The sequence below is a fragment of the Microchirus variegatus genome (genome assembly GCF_963457635.1).
Source record: "Microchirus variegatus genome assembly, chromosome: 11".
Taxonomy (NCBI): Eukaryota; Metazoa; Chordata; class Actinopteri; order Pleuronectiformes; family Soleidae; genus Microchirus; species Microchirus variegatus.
Window position 1 is genome coordinate 24,235,375 of NC_139812.1, and position 7,523 is coordinate 24,242,897.

Below are 7,523 nucleotides of genomic sequence, written 5' to 3' on the forward strand. Positions count from 1 at the left end.
GGCGATCAATCCTCGCCGTAACAGTGCGCACAGTGAGGCAGATAAACCGCTACAAGCACCTATGAGGACAGCCTGCTTATTTGCAAGCGTCGTCTTTGCTCCTGTAAGTCATCATATCTCACTTCCTATGTATTTGCTCTCTTAATGGGCCTGACAAAGAGAAGTAATGTGTCTCATAATGTGTTTTTTCCCCCCCATTAAAAGAAGAAGAAAGGCAATTATGCAAATGAACTCAATATTCAGGAAAGCGTGTCCTTATCTGTAAATATTAACAGTCCCTGGTGTTGAGTGAGGGGCCCTCGTGTCAGGTGATCTGCGTGTGATCCATGAGCTCGCCGCGCCGCGCCGGGGAAAGGCATTTACATTCTGCACACGCAGGAAAAGAGGGGAAAGTGAGTCAATCAATTATAAGTGGAAGGGAACACAAACGAGCACTGGCGTCAGCTTCTTGAATTTTACAGCCGAGTGGTAACTGTCGAGATATCGCCAACAACAACAACCCTGAGGTCTCATTCTGAAGCCTTAAGATTGGTAATCTGGCTGCCTTCATATTCGTGTTGTGGTGTCACCTGCAACCAGGCACCTATTGGACAATATGAGCTGTCAATCACAGTGGTGTCCAAAAATACGTTTACAAAAACGACATCATGTTCTATTAAAGAAAACCTCAAACTAGTGACTAAGATGTTTACTGTAAATCAGACTTGTCTTTGGACACCATTGGAGCGGCCCCCTGGTGGCTGTTTAATATATTTTCACTTCCTATTTGGCCTCAGGAGGAACCTGGAAGGCTATTGGAAAACTTTGCCACAATACAGTTCTAGTACAACTCAGCTAAATGTTGATTAAAGGTGCCATATGTAAGAATGTGGCCAAAAACAGTTACTGCATTCAAATTCAAAATACCGAGGTCTTTTAGGTTTCGTTTTCTGACGTAACTGGCAACCCGTGGTTGCTCGGCAGCTGAGACTCTACTGACTGCAATGATTGGTAGACGGCGGTAGGTGGCGCCACATGCCAAAACATGATTTCAAAACATAAACATGATTTGCAGTCTGTAAAATATTTTTTTTAATGCAAATATTTTGTCTGTACTGTTGTTGTTGGTGAGTTCAGTTTGTTATATGAACATTATTCCTGAGTCTCTGTGACATATTAGGAGGATTTTATGGCCAGTTGCTTTAGATTTATTACATAATGCACCTTTATTGCATGTTTTCAGGATTATTTTTTATTGAACTTATCTACTGCATTTGGGCATTGTTCAGGTTTGATTCTTGTGTCGGACGTCGAGCTCATGACTCGTCCAGTGACGACGCTCAGTTATCAGGTCCTTTCCCTAATGGAAAAGCAAAGAAAAACCAATAGAGTGAAGCCGAATCTTGCTAGCGCTGTTTAGAGGAAATGTCCTTTTTTTTTTAAATATACCGTCTATGGCAGCAGCTCATCATCAAAAACGTGGACATCCCAGAAATAAGAGTTTATTGAATATCTAACAGGGGGCGACTCCATTGGTTGAAAAACAAAAAAAAACGAGTGCCGTGCAACAGGTAAACGCTCGTTAACGCACGACACGTTTCCATGACGACTGAACGGAAAATGACGCGCGTGACGTCCTGTTTACGTGCCGTGACACCGGCGTCCAGGCACCGTTTTACCAGTTAGCTCCGTTAGCTGCATTAAGATAAGATAAGATAAGATAGCTTTATTTATCCCACAGTGGGGAGAGAACAGGGTTCCAGCAGCTCAGTATACAGATAAACAACTACAAAATATTATAAAAACTGTACATGGAAAGAATGTAAAAAACCAGAGGACAAAAACTGTAGACAATAACTTAACAGACCATTTAAAAACAAAACTGTAAACCGTAAATTAGCTCCTTTTAGCGCAGTTAGCGCTCCTACTGTCGAACTGGAGCTGGTCTGTTTATTAAACGAAAAGAGCAGCGCTAACAAATAACCAGCGTACCTGTGTACTGCGTATGTGTGCCTCTGTTTTTAAAGTTTAGCGTTACTTTAGAGACTCATTTTAACAATCGGGATTCACGTAAAAAACATGAAGTCACGCGCGTCTTTTTCCAGTCAGTCGTCGTGGAAACGCGTCGTTTGACCGCACTAAAAAAAAACTACTTCTCACTTGATTTAAATCACCAGTGAACATTTTCCTGAGAAGTTTCTGGTCCCAGTCGTCTATAGTTTCAGGTCTTGCTGTCACTTTCATGTTCCCATTTAGAGGAAGTGCGTAATAACGACTCAGCCTTGTTCTCAACATGGGCACAGGAGTTCAGATTCTTACGGGCGACGTCACTGGTGGTTGACAAAAAAAAAATGCATCGTCATCGTGAAGGCAGCGCCGAACATGACCCGAAGACACGCGACTTTGATCGGAGACATTCCTGTCTCACAATGTTTGTCTGCCGTTTAAATCACGGAACACTGCATCCAAAAGGGACGACGGCGAAACCTGCCATGCAGTCTTAGTTGTTTGTATGTGTGGGTGTGATGTGTGTGTGTGTGTGGGGGGGGGGGGTTGTCCCTAACCCTAACCCTTTTAGCTTGTATGGACAGGTCTGTCATTCACAGCGTGCACACACTCTCCATTGTGGAGCTGTCTGTGGTCCCCATCAGGTCAGGGTGGGGTGGCACCGGGGGCCTCCCTGAATAAAAACACGTGCTGCAAACAGGAAGTGGGTCTGCGAGGATAAAAACGAGAGTGCGCGGTCTGTGAATTCCCCTTCTTCTTCTTCTTCTGATTCATCTCGATAGAGAGGTGAGCAGGTCCACACATGTGAACCCTGCCGTCACTGATTACGCAATCAAATTCTCACTTAGCCAAATTGTTTTCTCTTAAAGCTTAAAGATTTAGACACAAGTATCTGATGTCTGCCAGTTGCGGTGAGATAATGTTAGGGTTTTGTTTTGTGCGCGGGGGGGGGGGGGGGGGGGGGGGTGGAACAGCATGACTTATCTCTAACTTGCACTTTCGGTGACCAAAAGCTTACAGCACAATAAAAAAAAAGGAGGGTTTTTAAGACCTAATATAATTCAAGATGAGCCCCGTACAGCCCAGTGTGGTTGTAGTTGGATGCTGAACGTGTGTGAAAAGATGCTGAATGTCCGTGAACCCAGGTTGCTCCGCGTCCGTCCGCGGATCACTTTCCTGTTTGCCCAGCAGCTGCTCTTTTCATCCCCGCCGCACGACGACCACTTCACAGCCTCGTTTTCTTTCTGGGTGGACGTGTCAGCGGCGATCAAATCAGGATTTTTGTGTGTGTGTGTGTTAAGAGGAAATGTCCTTTTCCACACAGTTGATTACCCCACCCCAATTCCACCAGATTTGATATGCTTGAATTCAGCCTTCAGTTCCTGTCTGAGGACTTTTGTGTATTTTTGTTGAGGCAGGTTTCTCAGTTCCCATGATGTGTACAGTGTTCGTAAAAGGATTAAATGACAGCGAATATGAAGACCAAAGGTCTTTTTGGGCGCTCATTTTAGCTGAACATTCTGGAATAAAGACCTGTGTTGTCATATCAGATCTTCACAGATGTACTGGTGTCAAACAGTCCATTCTCTGTACTCGATGAGTGATTTTGCTGTCAAATGATAGGTAAAAATTCGAATTTATAAATCAGAAATCCTATTTATATCTCTTTCTGCCATTTACTCAGAATATTTTCTAAAATAATGTACAAAATATGCACAAACACAACATTATTCCAGCAAGACATTTATTACAATGCATATATTTCTGTATCTTTTGTTCATTGTTTTAGAAAATATTCAGAGTAAATGGCAGAAAGAGATATAAACATGATTTCTGATTTATTATTTAGAATTTTCACCTATTATTTGACACCAAAATCACTGAAATCGGCCCAGGAAATGAAATTCTGATGTAAAAGATTGTTGGAAATTACGCCATTTTGAAATTTACGTGGCTGATTTTTCAAAAGAATGACCCAAGAGGTGCAAAGGTCAAATTTTGATGCTTCTTTTAAATGGTGAATGATTTTCTTTCGCTTCTGTGCTCTACTAAGAAGGAAGGAGACGGAAGCAGACATTAGCGTCAGAAAGCTAGCTGGCACTAATGCTAACTAGTAGAAGCAGTGCTTAAAAGGTGCTGTTCATATACTTTAAAAAAAAAGTTATTTACATTATTTTATTGTCTATATATTTATGTTGTCTTATGATGTGGGTTCATAAACTGGGTTCCAGTTGTGAATTTTTTTTTTTTTTAGCTAATCTGCTCTACTAAGAAGGAAGGAAACAGGAAGCAGACGCTAGCTGGCGCTAATGCTAACTAGTAGAAGCAGTGCTTAAAAGGTGCTGTTCGTATACTTAAAAAAAGTTATTTACAGTATTTTATTGTTCTATTTATTTATGTTGTCTTATAATGTGGCTTCATAAACTGGGTTCCAGTTGTGAATGATTTTTTTTTTTTAGCTCATCTGCTCTACGAAGAAGGAAAGACACAGGAAGCAGACATTAGCGTCAGAACGCTAGCTGACGCTAACGCTAACTAGTAGAAGCAGAGCTTAAAAGGTGCTGTTCATATACTTTTTAAAAAATAGTTGTGAATGATTTAGCTAATCTGCTCTACTAAGAAGGAAGGAGACAGGAAGCAGACGGCGACAGCTTAGTATGTGATGAAGTTTTATTGATTCACAGTAATGATGAATGAAAGCATCATGATTTCTGGTCTTCTCACTGATATTTTGCCTCTAACTCAGCCAGTGTGTATCACCGACAAATTCTTAGCGACAAAAATACAGGTTATAACAAGTGCTGAGCAAAAAGAAACAGCCCCAGGTCATTTGGTGTCATCATGTATGCATCACAGCTGAGAGTAAAAACCTATGAAATGTGTTGTGAGATGAGGTCAAAGTCCCTGAGAGCACAGCGTTCTGTGATTATAAATGTCGATCTCTCAGTGTTTAGTGAGTGTAACTGGCCATGGAAGAACAATAATCCCAGTGCTAACGCATGGGTAAAAAACAAAATACAGTAAATGAAATGAGAGTGGTGAACCTGTGAACCAACTTAAGTTATGTAATGTCATATAAATTTAAATAACACCGAATATGAACTGTACATAATCCCTCCCCCTCCCCATAAAAAGTATATCAGCGAACGCTCATTCTGGACCAGCGGTGTCAAACTCATTTTCACTGAGGGGCCACATCAGCATAATGGTGACCCTCAAAGGGGCCAAGATGTAACCGTCATACAGAATAAATGTAACTAAATGTAACCAAATATAACGTAAAATGAAGATACTACTACTCTGAAACATATTGCTAAATAACTTTCTGTATTTATTACTTATTCAATTTCACTCGTCGCATGACGCAAAAACCATTATACACTGCGATCTAGTAGCGGTGCCGTCACTTTGCGGGTAACGCAATCGCCATGCATTGTGGGAAATGTAGTTAAAGCAGCATAGACCTGTTTTAACACAAATTGTTAAGACCAATTTATCACTCGCGGGGCCACATAAAATGACCTGGCGGTCCACATCTGGCCCCCGGGCCTTGAGTTTGACACACGTGTGTTCTAGACTTTTCACACGGATCCACGGACAGTTTGAACTCAAACTCGCATCGGTGAGTCAAATATCGTAAAAAAAAAATACAAAAAAAAGGCCAACGAGGACGAAGACGGCAATCTGCGAAAGAAATTAATTCATTACGTCTACGCGTAAAAAGTCTTTTACGAGAGACGCGTCCTGGAAACTGTCCACTGGACATCATCGTAACGGGTTTAAAACGCATAAGAACGCGATTAACTCCCACGTTGTAAAGAAAATGGGAGTTGCGTCATGGTTTGGCCTAAAAAAAAAGTCACTGATTCAGCAAACAGAGCGTAGAAAGATACGGTTTAGTAGAATAAAATAAGGCCACTGTTTACGGTGTTGAAGCTTGAATTGAGATTTTATATTTTTTTCCCCTCCCAGACAAACATGTTGTTCTCGTCGGTGGAGCTGAAAATGCCAGCTTGTGGTCGTCGTATGTTCTGCCTACAAAAAAAGCAGCTCTGGTAGTAAAACAAAAACAAAAAAGACTGCACGTCTGCAGAAGTCCTTTCCTTCCAACCTCGTTCCCTTCCTATCTCACTTTCTAAATGTCTCTCGTACTCGTTTCAAATCCATATCCAACAGTTCTATAGAGTGTCTCGTCATGAAGCACTTGCTGTAGCCCCAACCTTTAACCGTAACCTTAAGTCTAACCCAAACAGATGTAATTAAAAGGCTTTTTATACGCTCTCAAAAACCCAGCCTGCCTGCCTGCCCACCACAATACTGTGGTTTTGTCAGCATTTGGTTTTTCTCCCCCTCCCATGTGAGAGGCTTCAAAAGAAGAAAAAAAAAAACTGTACAATTACAGTTGTTTTAATAACTAAAATAAAATAAATCAGAGAATTATTAATCCGTGTCATGGAAACAGCACAAAATGCTAGATTTGCCGTCATAAACCCCAGAAATGTACAGTATTGTTATCTGAATGCTAACGAACACGCTCATCACTGCTGTGTTACGTGTGAATTTTCATGAATAAATAAAAATGTACGGCATAAATAGTACAATAGTAGAATATGAAAACTACACACAAACTTTTATATTTCACTTTCTCAAATGTAAAAACAACGTAAAGTAATATTTGATAAACGCCCTTGAAAGTCAATTTAGTTTTTTGTTTTTTTGTTTTTTTTTAATTGTGGGACCGAAACTGGAAATACTGATTTAAAAGATAAAGTGCTTTGTTCCATAAAAATCATTCGACCTCCCGTTTAGAAGCAGAATTCACGACGTCACTTTTACAAAACAACGATTTTGTTAAAACCAAAGCAATTCATAAAAATAAAAACTACGCGTAAAAGGAGACGCAAAAACGACCCAGAATGCATCTGACACAAAACACTGTTCACCTGAAATGTAGTGAGGTTAATTAAAAAAAAGTCCACTAAGCACCAATATTGAAGTAAAAGCTAACAGTTACACAGGGATCCGATAACGAAGGAATTTGGGTCAAATAATGGCAAAAAGAGCTAATATTAGCACTAAATTAGCCTTTCCTGACATCTTCTCCCCGCATTCCCGACATCCCCGTTGTCTTAGTGACAGATTATCTATAGTAACATTAGATCTTTTCACGTGTATACTTTCTGAATAACTAACGTAAGTTACTTAGTAGTCCACATTCACAAAAACCAGTTAAGTTTGAAACAATATCCTATAAGAATAACAATATCCTGTTCCTGTTCCACTATTGTTTTCATTGGCTGTTGAGTTGAGAGTAGAGTTTCTTCGTCGGTCGCTGCTGTTATGAGATGTTCGTATATGAATATTTCGTCCCACACATCTGCAGAGGAGATGAACAGGCAGCCATTTTGTGTGTTCTCTGTTATTATGGCAGGGTGCTAATGTCCCAATGGCGCGTAGAGCTAATCGACCTCAGCCCACCCTGAGTAGTCTCTAGGCCCCCAGTGGAAAAGCCTTCATACTGAGCCGCGCGGCGTGGT